Source organism: Salvelinus alpinus, chromosome 12, assembly GCF_045679555.1.
Source record: "Salvelinus alpinus chromosome 12, SLU_Salpinus.1, whole genome shotgun sequence".
Lineage (NCBI taxonomy): Eukaryota > Metazoa > Chordata > Actinopteri > Salmoniformes > Salmonidae > Salvelinus > Salvelinus alpinus.
In genome coordinates this window covers 22,708,915-22,728,641 of record NC_092097.1, presented here as the reverse complement: position 1 = coordinate 22,728,641, position 19,727 = coordinate 22,708,915, and the positions used below count along the sequence as shown (strand labels likewise).

Below are 19,727 nucleotides of genomic sequence, written 5' to 3'. Positions count from 1 at the left end.
CCTAACCCTGAACAAGATGGAAATATTCCTATTCTACAATCCAATCCATAAAAGGATACAAATCTCAGGGCCTGCTAACGGAGGTATAAAGACCAGCGGTAATTTATCCTACATGTTGGGGATGGGTCCCAATAAATGGACGTATGTGAACGATAAATTATTCCCATTCCCTGCGGATATACATGCAGGCTTTTACAACATATTTGTCTATACCGACATCATAACCTATCAAAGGGTCGGAGACAGCTGTGTGCCCCTCCTGCGAACAGTTCATATAGACGGAAAGGATGGGGACATCGTCACTGTCAATTATGACAAGCCGCACTACGTACATGTCAGCAAGAACTATATTGAAAACATTCTGGTTGAGCTTAAAACGGATCAGAACGAAAACATTGAATTTACTTATGGTAAAACGATTGTAAAACTCCACTTTAGACCCACCAAAACCTCTCTACATATATAATAGCTGTATTATATTTATAAACATAATACAAATAAAAGAGTTATGGAGCACCATCAGCTCGACCCTAACCGTTATGTTTCATACTATGTGGATCAAGTGGGTAATGGACTACCAGGATATCATGGAGCGCCGACAATGTATGGTTCGGGGATAGGAGGTATATTCCGTAACCTCTTTAGGATGGTTTTACCGTTTATGAAGAGAGGCTTCAGCATAGCCAAACCACATTTAAAATCAGTGGCTAAAAATATAGTAAGTGAGGTTGTAGCCAATGCTATGACCCGAAGGGCGTCACCAGATGTGGAGCATCAAGAAGGCTCGGGGCTTATGATATTGTCTCGAAGACCAAAAAAGAGACCCCCTGGTTTAAGGCGTAGGCCGGCACCTAAAAAGCGGCGGTTAACTGTTAAAAGAACCTCAGTAAGTCAAAGACGTGGTAAAGTGAGGAGGTCTGTACCAAAACAGGCTAAAAGAATACTAGGAAGTATTTTCTAAAAGAATAAGTGACATGGCTCTTTTACATCGAATGTCCTCTGAAGCTATAAAGACAGAACTCGATCTTTTCACGGCACCGTTAACGCAGCATTCAATAGATAGATCCAGTTAAGTGGAGATAGCCCCTCTCTCTGCTATTACCGATAACGGGCCTATCGAATTTTTCATACCAGGCCACGGTGACAACTATCTGGACCTCAACAACACCTTGGTGCATTTACGTCTAAAAGTGACCAAAAGAGATGGGTCTAATATTGCAGGCGATGCCAAAGTGAGTCTCATTAATTACCCCTTGGCCACCATTTTCTCCCAAGTTGATGTGACTTTGGGTGAACGCCTAATCAGTCAAAGCAGCGCTACATACCCTTATAGAGCCATCATGGAGTGTTTACTAAACTACTCCGAAGACACTCTCAAAACCCAATTTAGCGCCGGGCTGTTTAGCAAGGATACTGCAGGAGCCTCTATGGAATCGACAGACCCTTCCACCGGTGCAAACAAAGGACTAGCGGCACGAGCTCGCTACTGCGCCGAATCTCGAGAGTTTCATTTGCTAGGCCCTATACACTCTGACATTTTCTTTCAAGAACGGTTACTCTTAAATTCGGTTGATTTAAGATTAAAATTAACCAGGGCCAAGGATGATTTTTGCCTGATGTCTCCCCAAGACGGGGATTATAGTTTGAAAGTGTTGGGGGCATCCCTTTTTATTAAAAAAGTGTCTGTATCTCCGGCCGTGCGCCTGGGTCACTCACATGCTTTGATGAAAGGAAATGCCCTTTACCCTCTCCAAAGAATTACCATGAAAACCTTTAGCATACCTGTGGGCAGTAGAATCTGCAGTCAAGAAAACCTATTTCTAGGCCCTTTACCTAGATATGTGGTTATAGGTCTGGTTGATCACGCCTCTAATACGGGCAGTTTAGATAAAAAAACCTTTAATTTTCAGCACTTCAATGCAGAGTATGTAGCGCTCTGTCAGGACGGACGTCAGGTTCCGGCGAAGGCTTTCCAACCACAATTTAATAACAACATATCTGTGCGAGAATTTTACAATCTATTCCTGGCTACAGGGCGACATCTAAAAGATCTCTCTTTACCTATTGACAGAAATGATTTTGCAGAGGGTTACACGTTGTATGCTTTCAATTTATCCCCTGATGATGACACCTCAGGAAATCTGTCTGTGGTGTCCCAAGGGAACCTCAGGCTGGAAATGCGTTTCCGTACACCTTTAGCCTGTACAGTTAGCATGATTGTTTACGCATGCTCTGATTCAATCTTGGAAGTGAATGCCCGAAGACAGGTCTTAGTGGATTATTATTAAGGACCTTTGAGCAAAGACATGAATACCCAAGAGTTGGACGGGCTCATGAGCCGCTTGATTGGAAAACAATTTTGTGGAGTGTTGGCTTGTGATGAATTACCTATTGAGATATGGCCTGAGAGGCCTGCAATGTTTATTGTCAATACCCATCCTAAACACATGCCGGGTGAACATTGGCTAGCTATGACATTAGAACAGGAAGGTGGAAGAAAAATCTCAACTTTTTTTGATTCCTATGGCTTTCCCCCCGGTTTTTCCCATTTCCCTAAATCTATTAAAGATTTTTTGACCCTAAACGGTTCAAAGATCTACTACAACATCAAACAAGTGCAAGATAACCTTTCCACTACATGCGGTCACCACTGTGTATTTTACCTGTGCCAAAGAGCCCGGGGAGTTTCTTTTGAAGATGTAATGTCTCTTTATAAGGATGATTTAAGAAGTAATGATAACCTTGTAGCTTGTTTTGTTAGAAAATATCAAAAGTGTTCAAATGTGTGTCCTTTAAGAACGCGTAATCAAGGCGTATGCTCACGTCATATGTTTCAAGAATGTCACAAATGTTAAAATGCTTATTTTTTCAAATACATTTTTTATTGAATTTAATCATAGTCATTCAAAAGTCATTTTCAAAAGGCTAACCACCCCGAGAGATCGGGATTAGGAAAAGGTCCTGAGACGTTCAGGGGAGTAAATGAGTTATCATCATCGTTTTCATAGGGTGGAGGTGTTGTTGGGTCATCTTTAGGGGTGCTGTATCTCGTTGAAGGCTTTTGTTTTAAAGCTTGAATCTGTTGACGAAGCTTATGGTTGGGTACACCCGAGAGGGGAATGTTGAGGATTGCCAGGGCCTTAAGAAACTGACGCCATCCTGGAGGCCTTCGGTCCTCAGCAACCTTGTGGGCAGCCGTGGTACTTTTAAGCAAGTCCTGCATATGGGACCCCCTAACCACAGAGCCCTGAAGGATAAACTCTCCAGAGTCGTTCTAAGCAGCTACCCCCTTTGAGTCTTTTATCTTGTTCATAATGTATTTAACATTCTTCCTGTTACGTAACGGCACATGTGTCAGTAGGTCATGCATAACTTTATCTTCAAATGGCATTTGAGCTTCACCAGACATATTATCTCCACTAGGTAAGATCGCCGGTACAGGCCTTACAGGGGCCGGGCTCTCGTTAGGTTCGACATCTGTTAAAGGGTCCGGTAGGGAAAGGGTTAAATGGCTAGTCTCTCTCTCCCCTTGTTTTACCCGAGTCAAATACCTTTGCATTAGGTTTGTGTATTTTTGAATCTTATCATAGGGGTTCAATCCTTTTCGGTTCAAGACATCCTTCATGGCCGTATCCAAATCATTTTCAGCTGTTTGTCTGATATTTTCAGGACCCTGCATTTGTTTTTTAAGTCTATCCAACTCTTGTTGAGGCACCAAGTACATTTTAGTGGCCATCACACCGCGTGTTCAACCCCCACGTCTGGCCGCAATAAGGCTGGTGATGAAGGGCACGGCTATACTTAGTAAAGGCAGAAGAAAACCCCCAGACTGTTGTATACTATGTCTTTTCTTTTGAAGACTGGCCCTTTTATTGGCAAAGAGTTTGATCGCGGTCTTTTGTCTCTTTAATTTTTTCAATTGGTTCAGGGTGAGTGGAATGCGTCCTTTGAGAAGATTCAAAGCAATCTCACATAGGGCTAATATGAGATCTGAAGAACAGCGACCCAAGATGGCCTTCCGTTCTTTAGCTGTAGACCCAACTAGCCTTCTCAAGAGGGGGAGGTTTCTTTTTAAACGCAGAGACATAGCGTTTACTTTTTAGGAAGGTATGCAGCAGGCCTCTCCCCCAGAAACAGCCCTGTACGTAGCCTAAGGTGTTCTGGAGTATTTGCTTTTAAATCCACGATTAAATAAGAAAATGGCTCTTTGGTAGCGTCCTCATAGCTCTCCATAAAGTATGATTTCCGTCCAGGGTACATCTGCTGAGCTAGAGTGCTAATTTGCAGTTTGTCTCTAGGATTTTTAAACAATACCATGTAGTTGGCATTCAAGCTAATGGTCCGACTATTTTTACCTTGGTGAAACACATTCTGGACCAAGTAAAGCACGGACAGGTTTCTATGATGAGTATATTGGGTAAAAGCTCGTGCAATTTCGGGGTGTTCGCTACCAGCAAATAGCATATCGTCCAAAACCAGCAGATTATTTACATGTGGGGGGAGAAGTTCATCATCAGACAGAGAATCGGGTATTCCTTCAACAAACTTGATTTTTATTGTCTTCAATAATTCATCATACAGAGGTTGGTAACATGAATAACACCATACAATATTGTCAGGCTTTTGAGATAACACATGTTCAGAATTCTCTAAAATACTTTTTACAAAAAAAGTTTTACCACTGTTTGAAGGGCCTGCAATTAATGCTGAAAAAGGCAATTGTAGACGGGGGTCAAAACCCTCGACAGCAGTCATAATATCTTAAGCTTTAAGACACACTGGGGCTTGTAGCATAAGTCAGTAGCCAAAGGGCAATGTGGTACCGTCAGGCAATAGCTGTCTCTTGTCATAGACTACCCTGAATCTTTTAGTGAGTGGTGCGTTTCTTAGATGGAACCCCTTTTTATCCCGCACTATTTTGTTGTAGGAGCTCAAAATCTCCAAGTCACTATTCTTGTCCTTTACGAACCCCTCGACCAAGCGCGTGATTGATTCCAAGTTTACACGCGGGGCATTTTCATAGTTTTGAGTCACGCCTTTGGCTTTCAACACCACGTGATTGGCTTTAGTCCTAAAAGCATAGCTTTTTGGACCACATGAGGACCATTCTGTAATATGGTCACCCTCTTCGAGTTCACTCGTTAAACCCCCAAGATAGTTGCTAAGTGGGGGGTTCCAATCCCCCGGTTTGCTTACATAGACCACAGAGTCTGTGTCGTGGTAAAGAACCCGCCTCTGAAGCTGTTCCATGAGGGTGTACAGTTCAAGTCGGCCATAGGCTGTGGTAAATGCTGCAAGAAACACATTTACATTACCCGGGGGTAGAACCCACTTTTGGTGGCGCCTCCATTGCACCAAGGCAATGTCTTGACTCAAGAAGGAAAAATGTGAAATTTCGTATTGGTCCGAAAAAACAAATTCCAAAAATTCTTCGGGGTCTTTAATGATCGAAGTTGTTAGCATATTGCATCTCTGCGCTAATTTCCCCCAAAGGGAGTTCAAGTACAATTTCGACACATTTCTTTTGGTTTTGTTGACCTCTATTCTGTCAGGGTCAAGAAGTATGCCTTCTCTGTCATGGTAGTCTTGAATGTACTGGTCTTTACTTTCTTGATCTGTGACCGATGCAGGATAGCCTGAAGCCATCTGCTTGCATCTCAAGAAGGTTTTGATGTACTCTTTAAAAAGTGTGTCTGATTTCCTGGAAAAGTTCCACACTTCAAAGATTTTGGCCACACGATACCCCTTCTCTAAAGCCTTAGAGAATTCTACAGTGACCCATACACCGGTCAGGGCTCTTTGTTGATCTGAGTGATCACAGGGGTTTTCCTGGTTGTTGTTTTCACTGCATGTGCGACAAAGGGGAAAGAAAAGTTTTCCTTTAGGACCCTTGTAAGGCAACACAGGTATAAACAGCCCCCTAGGAGGGTAGACAGTCGCTTTGATTAAACCAAAATAATTTTGGGGTTCGTCAAAGTCGCTGTGAATAATTTCAGGATGCCCTATAGGATAGAATGAGGAACTCATTACATGAGGATATAGGGATGTAAAATCTACATAGCCTATTGTCTCGTCGGGTTGAGCTACATAACGCAATGTCAAAGCATTGGTCCGGCCTCCAAACAAGGCCTGTCGCGGTTCCAGGGGCTCTGGAGGGTCATAATGGGTAAGGAAGGCCTTAACACTAGGATCCGCCTTTTTGAGGGCTGTCCATTCGTGCTCCCACAAAACCACAACTTTTAACCCGTAAGTAGCCTTTAAAGAATTCAGTTTGTCTTGAAACTCTTGGTACATTTCCCCAAAAGTCTTTTGGGTTAGGACACACAAGGCCTGGGGGACAAAGCATAATTTACAACCGTGGAAGAAACAACCGTTGTACTCATACACTGTCTCAACCCCGTCAATCTGTGTGTATCCATCTACATGGTAAGGCCCAAAAGCCTTCTCCCCCCTATTCAAAGCATGTTGGATAAAAATATCTTTATCCTGGGCCAAGTACTCCAACCATTGAATGGAACCACTAGAGTAGGCCTTGAATTGGCGTCGGTAGTTGTCTGGCGATGGGATAGCTATAGATGCAGGAGTTAGATAGTGTGTACGATAGGTTTTCATGCACGCTGATGCAATAGTTGTACAGCTCCAGGGGTCAATGCCCGCATCTTTGATTACCTCTTCTCTGAATCTGAGGCATCCTTCACGAAGTATAACAACGTCATTGTCACAGTATGATTCCATCTCTTTATGGAAATCAAAAGTGCCATGTCTTACGGTCTCGTACCATGTCATGAATCTCTCCCGCTCTTTGGGAGACATTTGATCACACCCGTACATTTCGGGGGATGGATAAGATCCTATATAATGTAGATTCTCCTCAGATGTGAAGAAATGAGGGAAATAGCCTTTGACAGAGTTTTCAAAACCCAAGGCCTCTGGCATTTGAGCCAATCTCATGGGTAAGAAGCTTAAGCTGTCAATGTATCTCTGTTTGAAGGCGGGGTCAACAAAGCATAATATTTTACTCCCTTGAGCTATGACACTGGGGGCCACGCCTTGCTGTATCAAAGGGTTCAGAAGCAGATAGGAGTCATAGGCTCTAGCATTGTGAGCTATAAACGTGAAGTTTCTGTACTGGGCTTTTCTAAAATGTTTTAGAAAGAGCCGGGCACAATTGGGTCCCTCGGCCGACCACTTTTCACCCTTGAAAGTCATGGTGGACACAAAAATAGGCAAATGAACCCCTGATTGCTGATTTGTCTCAAAATCATAAAACACATATTTCTCTGTATGTTCATCTTCAGCCAAGGGCTGAATGTAACACTCATGTGTTACTTCTTGAACCGCTTCCGCGTCTCTGCTTTTCAAAGGCCCTTTACAGATTGGGCAGTGTATAATTCCACAAACATGAGGTTTAGGGCTATCTATTTTAAGGTTGTAATTGCAATGACATTTTGGACATTTCTTGTTAATGTCACAACTGCTTACAGATTTACATGCCTTGGGATGCCATGTTTCAGTTTTGTGTTTTTCGTAACAGTAGGCCGAACGACATGTGCGGTGACAATCCTCACAGGGTGTCAAGTTTAGCGGTTGCATAGGGCACTGTTTATCCAGACATACTGAACAGTTGTAACGGCACGAGTGCCCCCCCATGCGTGTGTAGCCGGTATGACAGGCGGGACAGACATATGGGGCGCCTAAAAACGCTGTGATGTTAGTTACGGCATAGTAATGCTCATTTTGCACATAAAAGTACATAGTCTTAGGATGTGGTTCGGGTATATTTTGGAACTTCAAGAGAGCGTCATTAGCCCTACTGTGGTACAAAACCACAATCTTGATGTTCAGAAAGTTTTCAAATTTGACTATGTCTGAGAAAGCCACAGCATCCTGTATACCGAGACCCACCGCAGTTTGTAGCTCTCGAGCTTTTTGTAACGCGGCTTGATCAGTACATCCGGGGCTGAGTAAGTGGGCCAAACCTATGGCAAAACATAGCTTATTACCTGGATTGGGAACGTTTATGAGATAGGCCCTTTTATTGCTTATGATTTCGGACTGCATTAGACTATCGAGCTTCCTTCTCTGACCCCCGCCCCCTTGTGGTTGCCGTACTAATTGTACTACAAGTTCGAGGGTCCTATCTGCTAGCACGTTTAAATTTGACTGAACAAGGCGTTCTAGCAGGTTAACAAATTGTTCAAGATCTGCTTCACCATTCTGTAAAATAAGCGATACCTTGCTCTGTAGACTGTCTCCACAAATTTCCAACTGTAAGAGATCCCTTGGTTCGCTATAATCTCTAATTCTAGCTAACAGTTCATTCAAAGTGTCCATAAGCATTACGTAAAACACAGCATATTCCCGAATCTGACCCCCCCATGCGAAATTGAAAAACTGTCGAACCTCAATATTGTTGAATTTATTTCGGCGCAAAACATGTACACTTCGATCAAGACCTCCCCCCTCCAGATTTGCTAGGCAATTGTCCAACTGTTCAAAAACATCGTATTGGGTTTCAGACTCTTCGGACATTGGTGTTAAAGGCTGATTTATATGTGTCTGGGGTGCCAAATTAAACCTAGGGCTCTCGTTCTGTACACTGAGCTCAAGACCGCCCCCCTCCAGATTTGCTAGACATTTGTCCAACTGTTCAAAAACATCATATTGGGTTTCAGACTCTTCGGACAATGTTGTTAAAGGCTGTCTTAGAGGTGTATGTGGGGCCGAATTAAACCTAGGGCTCGCGTTAAGCTGGGTAATTAGAGATATGATGGTTTCGGGAATCTGTGATAACATGTTTTCCTCGGAAGGCCCTGACTCATTCATACGTGTAATAATGTCTATGAGTTCGGAGGGAATCTGTGATAATAGATTTTCATCTATTGTCATTATGTCAATTACCCCCGAATCATTCATATGGTTAACTATATCTTGGAGCTCTGTAGGGATCATGGCTAAGAGGGTTTCAATTGTCTCGCTTAGGTCTATAGGGGGCGCCATTTGTCTAATTAAGGATGTGTGTGTGTTTACATGTGTGTTTTTTAACGGCGGTATTTGCTTGTTTTAGCCCTAATGTTTTTTAACATACGGGGTAGCTCGCTACGCCAGAATGACACATCCTGACTGTATTGATGCTCGAGTAGAATACACATGCGCCTCTGGAGTAGAGCCTTTCGTGATTTTAAACCCAGGGTAAACGCTTTGAAAAAACGGTCTTGGTCTATTTCAGAATCTGCTGTTGCCCCCACAGAATTGGCCGATTCAAGAAGGTTGGCAGCTTCACAGAACATCAAATCGTCTACCTCAGAAATGTCATTTAAATCTTTGAAATCATCAGGTTTCGCTGTTTTCTTGACTGGTGTCTTTGGAGCCTCCTCGGTGATGCTTGTCTGGGCATCCTCCGATGTTTGTGCGTTGTCTTTATAAGCCGGTGAGGAGTCTGAAATAAAAATAATACATACAAAAATAGGTTATTAACCCTAAAATATGTTAAAAATGCCAAATACATTTCAGATATAAGCCTATATATTAACAATACATTAATTAAATACCTCGGCTTTTTTGACGAGGGCTGTTCTGAAGAAGTTCTGAAACCAGGGGCTGATGTCTTTGTTCAGCCAGTATTACAGCATCTGCAGGTTCGGTAGATGTTGAGCCTGAAAAAAACAATATAAGGCCTTGTTTTAACATATTCCGGCATAAAAAAATATATAAATAATAAAATAATAAAATATCGCTATAAATAATAATATATAATTGATTCATACCTTGTCCTTGGAACGAGGTCTCGTGAATATTGGCCAAGTAGAATTGTTCGGGTGAAGCGGAACTGTGGATCTGAGCACTAATTGTCCGTTGGTGTTTAGAAATATGGGGGACACCGGTGTCCTGTCCCAGGGGAGTTGACCTGCCGTTTAAATCCTGTGTTCGTGGCTTGTGTGTAAAAACATCCGGGTCATAGGTGATAATTGTCTCGTAGTCATATGCTTGGCAGAAACCGTTCAGGCTCCATAGGGCCTCGTTTAACCTTCTAGGCTTTAGGTCCTCTGTAAACATATAAAATAACTTTTAATATAAGATGCCCACACTTTTTGTTTTTAAGGTATAAATATTTTTATGTATGGAATTCTTGGAGCTTACTTACGTTTACAATTCAGGGTAGGCGTTTGTTTGTCTGCAATTTGTTCCGGAGCCCCATTGGATGGTTCGAGCTCAGTTATACCTCGGAGTATCTGCGTGAATGCTTCAGAATCTATAAAACATTCGACAATATTAAAGCTATAATCACTTTAGCTAATATTGCCTTGTTATACGGTAAGCATACTGGTCCTAATGATTGTTTAATATTTCTATAACATACCACGCTTTTCAAACAATTCCCCACAACAACCAAATCTAATATAAAGATTTATTTCAAGAACTCACCTTCCGATAGATCCATTAGACTGTTTTCCCAGATTATCTTTTTAACGCTTCAGTCCGTTAACTATTCCTGGGGGATGCTGTAGGGGAAGTTTGTAGCGTCGCTAAAACGTTTCTAACATTGCCCCTGGTTTCTAGAGCTTTTGTAGCCCTACGACCTAGAGAAAAACCCCTGAATGATTTTTACATAGCATTTGGGGTTTGTCGTTTTTTCGGGCTATACCCCCGCCCATGGTATATTTGACACATTTCAAACACATGGTATTGGGGGTGTCTAAACATTAGGATCCTTTTGGATATTCTAAAATCTCCGGGGTGCTAGCCCCTAGATGCAGGGGTGGGGTGGTCTCGACATCGCTGGGATGAATGACTTTTTAGCCCACCTAAAAAATAGTTTTTGAAAGGCCTTTAAGATTAGGAGTCGTAAGACACAATATTATTGTTGGGGGGTAGGCATCTGTTTTGCAGGCTAGTGTAAACCTTGGTTTCAAACGACCCCCCGGCATAGAGAGAGAGAGAGAGAGAGAGAGAGCCTTGAGCGCAGATGCAAGGGTATTTTTTTAACACACACCCCGCCCCACTTTTTCTGTTTTTGAAACACACACAGCCACTAAAGAAAACTCCCTCACGCACATACGCGCGCACATGGCTTTTTCCGCAAGTTTTTTCTCAGGGACAGACTGCGCTAAGAGTGAACAAACGCGAGAGTTCATAACGTGGTGAGATTCGGCTTTTAAAAACCCTTTATTTCATTCAAAATATTTAGTACATACATTTTATATCCTTACATTCTTAAGGTATTTTACGATTCCTTTCTTACAGATCCAGGGGGCTTATGCAACCACCCCCCATTGTCCGTGTCGAGTTCACCCTCAAAAGGCATGGCTCTCTTGCAAGGTCCATCAACACTTGGTAAGTTTTCACTCCAGGGGTAGATCCTCCGTCGGGCCTTTTGGTCTTGACTCTGTCTCAAGGAAAGCCTCGCCCAACGCTTTAACTGTTCCCCATTTTGGAAGAGAATGTCCAGCTTATTCATAAGGGTTATGAAAATCGGATAATCCAACCATTTAAAACTAAACACAGGCATAAAAAAGTTTACCTCTTTGCAGGCTCTGGAAGCTACAGGAGAATTGACAGACTTTGTAGCATTAGCACCATCATAAAATTCACAGGCTAAAATTGTCACTTTGTTATTAGGGGCATAGTCCATTGAAGCGATTCTTAGAGCTTTCAGATCACTGCGTCCGCAGACCTGTTCTTCCAACGCATAGCCCGGCAGCTGTGTACCACTCAGAACCTGTTCAATTTTACATAGCGCCAGCCTGATCTTTAGCCATTCTCTCATCCCCAGAGCAGGAGAAAAAATCCCAGGTTTTGCCTGATAAATGGGTTTGGATCCACTGTCTGTGAATATCTTTACCGTAGAATCCTCAGGGTGGAATATGTAAGACATAGGGCCCTCACTCGTACCCAAAAATCATTTAAAACATTCTGGAGCTTCACACAGAACTTCTTCAAGGCTTTGGTCACTGGGTTCATGACAAGCCGAGCATAGCATCCCTAAAATTGGCATAGGTGTCATTTTTGTTTAATATTCATGGGGGTTATCTTGTACAGTCTTAAACAGGAATTGTTCAGGCGCTTTATAAGGGGCCTTAACCAACCCCAAACCGTGAGAAACAGTAACAGGTTGACCTGACACATGGTCACTTACTCAACCCCACCAACCCCCCTGGGCATGCACCCTTCTACATGACATAGGGTCATAAATCATTACATAGGGTCATAAATCAGGCTTGGGTCATCAATCATTAACGGTTGACCTGTCAACTGGGCCCTTACTCACCCCATAGCCCCCACCTAACCAGGCTTGCCTGACCAGAAGACATGCACACGTCATCACTACATAGGGTTCACATAGAGTTCACATAGGTTCACATAGGGTCATCAATCAAAATTTTGACGCGTGACATCTACTTTAATCTCTCTAACATCTATTCATGGTTATAGTCTCAGAATATACCTTACAACAGGGCCATACAATGGATCATACATGTACTATAAAAAAGAAAACCAGCGAACTGGACCTTGTAATTGGAATCACTATGTGATCTTACCACATACTGTATATTCAAACGCTTTGGCAATCATCCAACTTTTGTTCAAATTTAAGATTTACTGTAACACAGATGAGAGTTTGACGCCCAATAAGTTTTAACACATTTTGTTGCATAGCAGTCTGTCTGAATATCTTCACATGGGTCTAACTGAATATCCTCACATGGCTAGTCAAATCTCCCTTGAGGTGATTGATTGAATTAGTGTTAAGCATCAGATGTGTATTCATTCAGTGTGTGGCTCTGGGCGGGCTGTTAATTACTGACAAAGAACAGGTCGGATGGTTTATAAACACTAAAGCACCCCTGGAAATCAATAGGGGGGGGGGGGTCTTGGCATATCTTTGAAAGTGTTCAAAGAGAGGCTTACAAATGTACCTTTTTTTCTCATTTAAAAGCTAATTATACACTGATTATAGAAAACATTAAGAACACTATTTTCAGACATAGACTGACCAGGTGAATCCAAGTGAAGCTATGATCCCTTATTGATGTCACTTACATCCACTTCAGTCAGTGTAGATGAAGGGGAGGAGACAATTTAAGCCTTGAGACAATTGAGACATGGATTGTGTATGTGCGCCTTTCAGAGGGTGAATGGGCAAGACAAAATATTTAAGTGCCTTTAAACGGGGTATGATAGTAGGTGCCAGGCGTAATGTTTTGTGTCAAGAACTGTAATGCTGCTGTTTTTTTTTACGCTCCACAGTTTCCAGTGTGTATCAAGAATGGTCCACCACCCAAAGGACAGGATGAATCGTGTGAATACAGGAAATATACAAGAGTGGAAAAGGGTCACATACCTGCAATTCAAAACGGAAACATGCCTGTGTTTTCTAAAGGGCTAGATGATGGAAAGGGTGAAGGGGTGTCTGTTTAAAGGACTGTCTCTGTTTCAACCTTCATGTGTTTTTCCATGTGTTTAGTAGAAAGTGAAGATGCTCTCAAACCTAAAGTGTTCTTGGAGAAAACTGTACAAGGTGTTTGGTTGCCAAATCAATGAGTTCTAACTGCATAGGCAAGAGGCCCTTACAGTAGCTCCATCAAATCTCAAACACTGCCCCAATTCAGAATCCCCAGGGATACACAGACCTTGCTATGACACCCGAGAAAACCAGGTGAAATGGAAGCACAACATGAGAATAGCAAGCTTTCCTCGAAACTGGTCAATACAACTCTACTAGTGCAAAGCTACTCAGGGTTGGAGTAGAAGCTTTTAAATTAATACAATATCAATTGTGACAGCCCAGTCCCTTGGATCTTCACAGAGGAAGTACACTTTGCCCAGTTGACTCACTCGCTGAGCTTTGTTTAAAGTTTTTGGTCATAATCAGTATGGTACAACTAATCATTATCATCTTTTGGATGGCAACTGGCAGGAACAAAGCTATCAAAACGTATCCTATCTAAAAGTACCTTATTTGCAAACATAATGCATAACTTATCATGCCAGCATTCAGAACAGTAACTAGATCATTAAGTTTGTCATTCAACTACTTGGCTCCATATGCATTGTGCTCCTCAGCATTTGGCTGGCTAGATCTGTTTATATGTGGTATTGGGTGTGTTTATTTATTTCAGAAGCTAGCTAGAAATTGATTTCAACAACTAGTTTGCTAATAGTTAGCTAAATACTTAATAACCGACGGTAACATACTGTACCTCTCTCTACCTTGCACCGTCTTGTCCTACTCCTCTTCCTCTTCTCTGCACCTGATGGGTATGACCTTTTATTAGATGCCATGACAGATGCATACCCTAGCCTTGCCCCCTCCTCCTTGCTCTCTTATCAGCAGCAATGCTTCTGTGTAACTTGCACCCATCCGTCACTACATAATACCACATCTGTAACTCTCCGCTCGCGCAGGTTGCACGAGGGCCCCCTGAACTTACGACGACCTATTGCCTGACCACAAAAAACTATAACATTTGAATACAATTTTGTATTAACACATTGTATTTTTTATGTCGCGTTTGGGGGCAAATTTGATATTCTGGGCCCTGGGCAGCCACCTATTCGGTCTATCGGAAAGTGGGATACCTAGTCAGTTGTACAACTGAATATATTCAACTGAAATGTGTCTTCCGCATTTAACCCAACCCCTTTGAATTAGAGAGGTCCGGGGGGCTGTCTTAAATCAACATCCATGGCGCCCGGGGAACAGTGGGTTAACTGCCTTGCTCAGGGGCAGAAGGACAGATTCTTACCTTATCAGCTCAGGGATTTGATCCCAACACTCTAACCACTAGGCTAACTGCCGACCACAGGCCGGTTTTGATTCAGCCTTCCTTCCTGCTTGGTCAAATATTCACAATTCTAATCCACTCTATTTCAGACACCATTTTGAAACTCCACAGCAAAAAAAACTAACAACGGACATGTACACCCTCAGGCTGTTTTAATTAAGAAAATAAATGAATCCAGTAATAGTTCACCCGGGGCTGAATTCATGTCAAATAAGCACAAGCACTCTACCTACACTTAGTTTTCTTGAACGCACTACAGAACGTGTCACTTCCTGTTGAAAGCGGAATTAGCAGAATGAGGGAGAATGTGAAAATAAATTAATCCAGTAATAGTTCACCTGGGGCTGAATTCATGTCAAATAAGCACAAACACTCTACCTAAATGTCGTTTTCTTGAACGCACCGCACAAAACGTCGCTTTCTCATGAACGTGGAACGCAGAATGAGGGAGAGCTCGGTTTGTTGTTTTGGAAGGTTTGTTGTCTTGGAATGTTTTGAAAGTCTATTGGAAAAGCTCAGTTATTAGCTAGCTACCTTTTCAGTTTGGATCCTGCGACGCGGTTGGCATCAGTTGCTGGGACCGCTACTATCTGTCCAGTGATCCTGCCGACCAAGGCTGGGTCTAAGGAGCTGCTTGGCATAGCAGCTAGCCTAGCTGGAAGCTAGCAGCCTATCAAGCTAGTAGGGTTTTCTTGAGGGCTTGAACGCAGCTCATGCGCAGTTAGCCATTGTGACTGGTACCGCGGATTGTCCCGGGCTTGTGGATGTCTAGATCCCTGCTGTTTGTTGTTTCCAATCTTCCCTGTGACCTTCCCTGTCTGGAACTGTGAGGAGTAACAGCATAACCCACATTGCTACCATGACAAAGATCAAAGCCAGCGGGAGTATGGTGGTGTCTCTACATCACAGGTGAAGGATCTTTTAAACAAACAAAAATAGTTCTACAAGCAGTTGTTACAACAACAAGAAAATAGGTTCAAGTGTTGTGTCCAAATACTGGTGGAGTAAACTAATAAAAGAATGGACAACCTGACCAGAGAGGTCCAGGACCTGAAGAACAGTTAGCAGTTCTCCCAGGGTCAGCTCGATGAGTTTAAACAGGAGAACGGCAAGATGACAGCCATCTGTAATTCATTGAGAGAGGACATCAGTTCTGTATGTGAATCCATGATAACAATGACAGAGAAATCTGATTATCTCGAGGGACAATCAAGGCGGAACAACATGGTTCTGGATGTAACGGCTTCCGTCGGTAGAAGGAGAGGAGGACCAAAGCGCAGCGTGGTATGTATCCATATTTATTAGAATACTTCAATACGAACAAAACAATAAACAGACGAAAACCAACGAAGCTACAGTCCTGAACTAGAGAACATAGAACACATGAACGCACGAACAGGAACAATCAGCCACAAACAAACAGTGAAAACAGGCAACCTAAATATGGTTCCCAATCAGAGACAATGACAAACACCTGCCTCTGATTGAGAACCATATTAGGCCAAACAACAAACCCAACATAGAAACACAAAACATAGAATGCCCACCCAGCTCACGTCCTGACCAACACTAAAACAAGGAAAACACAAACGAACTATGGTCAGAACGTGACACTGGACGGAATTGTAGAATCCCCACAAGACTTGGACGGAGTCTGAGGACAAAGCGGGGAAATGATATCGGAGAAACTGAAGATGGACCACATAAAGATTGAGGTGGAGCCCGCCCACAAGAGCGCACCCACAGACACATGCTTACACATACACATGATAAGACATGCACTCTACACACACGTACACATGTATTTTGTATTGTAGATATGTGGTAGTAACCAGTGTCAGGTTATTAATCAACCTACCAGGGAACACACTTAATGTGTTGAGAAAAGTGTTATGAAATGTAATGTTGTAATATTTAAAATTGTATATAACTGCCTTAATGTTTTTCTCTTGCTTTGTTTGCTCTTTTCCATATTATGTTTATCTCTGATACTTATCCAGGAAAGGGCTGAAATAGCCCATATTAAGATATGTAACCTTATAAATAAGGTTAATGAAATCAAAAACTTGCATCAGATAACATTCATATATATTAGCCATTTCTGAGACTCACTTAGATAATTCATTTGATAATACAGCAGTAGCAATACAAGGACATGACATCTATAGAAGAGACAATGATGCTTATAGGGGAGGTGTTGCTGTATACACAGTTGAAGTCGGAAGTTTACATACACTTAGGTTGGAGTCATTAAAACTCGTTTTCCAACAAATGTTTACAGACAAATTATTTCACTTATAATTCACTGTATCACAATTCCAGTGGGTCAGAAGTTTACATACACTAAGTTGACTGTGGCTTTAAACAGCTTGGATAAATCCAGAAAATTATGTCATGGCTTAAGAGGCTTCAAATAGGCTAATTGACATCATTTGAGTCAATTGGAGGAGTACCTGTGGATGTATTTCAAGGCCTACCTTCAAACTCAGTGCCTCTTTGCATGACATCATGGGAAACTCAAAAGAAATCAGCCAAGACTTCAGAAAAAAAATTGTAGACCTCCACAAGTCTGGTTCAACCTTAGGAACAATTTCCAAATGCCTGAAGGTACCACGTTCATCTGTACAAACAATAGTACGCAAGTATAAACACCATGGGACCACTCAGCCGTCATACCGCTCAGGAAAGAGACGTGTTCTGTCTCCTAGAGATGAACGTACTTCAAAAGTGCAAATCAATCCCAGAACAACAGCAAAGGACCTTGAGGAAACAGGTACAAAAGTGTCTCTATCCACAGTAAAAGAAGTCCTATATCGACATAACCTGAAAGGCCGCTCAGCAAGGAAGAAGCCACCGTTCCAAAACCGTCATAAAAAGCCAGACTACAGTTTGCAACTGCACATGGGGACAAAGATCATACGTTTTGGAGAAATGTCCTCTGGTCTGATGAAACAAAAATAGAACTGTTTGGTCATAATGACCATCGTTATGTTGAGGGAAAAGGGGGAGGCTTGCTAGCTGAAGAACACCATCCCAACAGTGAAGCACGGGGGTGGCAGCATCATGTTGTGGGGGTGCTTTGCTGCAGGAGGGACTGGTACACTTCACAAAATAGATGGCATCATGAGGAAAGGAAAATGATGGATATATTGAAGCAACATCTCAAGACATCAGTCAGGAAATTAAAGCTTGGTCGCAAATGGGTCGTCCAAATGGACAATGACCCCAAGCATACCTCCAAAGTTGTGGCAAAATGGCTTAAGGACAACAAAGTCAAGGTATTGGAGTGGCCATCACAAAGCCCTGACCTCAATCCTAAAGAAACTGTGTGGGCAGAACTGAAAGTGTGTGCGAGCAAGGAGGCCTACACACCTGACTCAGTTACACCATCTCTGTCAGGAGGAATGGGCCAAAATTTACCCAACTTATTGTAGGAAGCTTGTGGAAGGCTACCCAAAATGTTTGACCCAAGTTAAACAATTTAAAGGCAATGCTACCAAATACTAATTCAGTGTATGTAATCTTCTGACCCACTGGGAATGTGATGAAAGAAATAAAAGCTGAAATAAATTATTTTCTCTACTAGTTGTCACGATCGTCTTGTGAAGAGAGAGAGGACCAAAACGCAGCATGTGAAAAATAAGACATCTTCTTTTTATTTTAAGAAGGAAAAACGAAACAAAACACTTTACAAACTAACAAAACAACCGTGAAGCTACAAAACGAAAGTGCACACACAAGCTACTAACGTTTAGACATAGACAATTACCCACAAACACCTAAAGCCTATGGCTACCTTAAATATGGCTCCCAATCAGAGACAACAATAACCAGCTGTCTCTGATTGAGAACCAAATCAGGCAACCATAGACTTTCCTAAACACCTACACTCAACCATAGACATACCTAGACACATACACTCAACACAAACCCATACACTACAACCAACACCCCCTATACCATATAATCACCCAAAACACACACATACCCCATGTCACACCCTGACCTAACTAAAATAATAAAGAAAACAAATAATACTAAGGCCAGGGCGTGACACTAGTATTCTGACAATTCACATTCTTTAAATAAAGTGGTGATCCTTACTGACCTAAGACAGGGAATTTTAACTCGGATTAATTGTCTGTATTTGAAATGTATTTGGCTAAGGTGTATGTAAACTTCCGACTTCAACTGTGTATGCAGAGCCATATCACTGTAGTGCTTAGAGAAGATTTGATGTCATGTGTTATTGGAGTGTTGTGGTTGCAGGTTCACATGATACATCTAAAGCCTTTTCTTTTGGTTTGTTGCTGTAGGCCACCAAGTACTACAGTACCAGTCAGTATCTAAATAATATGTGTGAAACGCTTGATTGTGTATGTGATGTAAACAGAGAGGTCTACTTTCTTCGGGACCAGAATATTGATTGGTTTTCATCAAGCTGTCTGCTCAAGAGGAAGCTTCTTACTGTAACCAGTGCCTGTAATCTGGTTCAGGTTATTAATCAACCTAGGAGGGTGTTTACAAACACTACAGGAACAAGATCATCCACAAGTATTGATCACATTTTTACTAATACTGTAGAACTTTGTTCTAAAGCTGTATCCGTACCCACTGGATGCAGTGATCACAATATAGTGGCTATATCCATGAAGGGCAAAGTTCCCAAATCTGGTCCTAAAATAGTGTATAACAGATCATATGATGACGTAGAAAATATTTGTTGGTCGGATGTGATTAATAAGGAGCATTCAGACGCTGCACTTGTTGAATTTATGAAATTGCTTCTTCCAATTATTGATGAACATGCACCTGTTAAGACACTGACTGTTAAGGCTCCATGGATTGATGAGGAATTAAAAAACTGTATGGTTGAAAGAGATGGGGCAAAAGGAATGGCTAATAGAGTCTAGCTGCACATCTGACTGGCTAACTTTCTGC

The 19,727-nt window shown here is 42.1% G+C and overlaps 1 long non-coding RNA gene across 1 annotated transcript; it reads right to left on the bottom strand.

Moving 5' to 3' along the window:
- Positions 1-8,610: 8,610 nt before the first annotated feature.
- LOC139535228 (uncharacterized) lies at positions 8,611-9,873 on the bottom strand. The gene is made up of 3 exons (XR_011667086.1): positions 9,768-9,873; positions 9,552-9,656; positions 8,611-9,439 (listed from the first exon to the last, which is right to left on the bottom strand). It is a non-coding gene; the product is annotated as an uncharacterized lncRNA (long non-coding RNA).
- Positions 9,874-19,727: the final 9,854 nt, after the last annotated feature.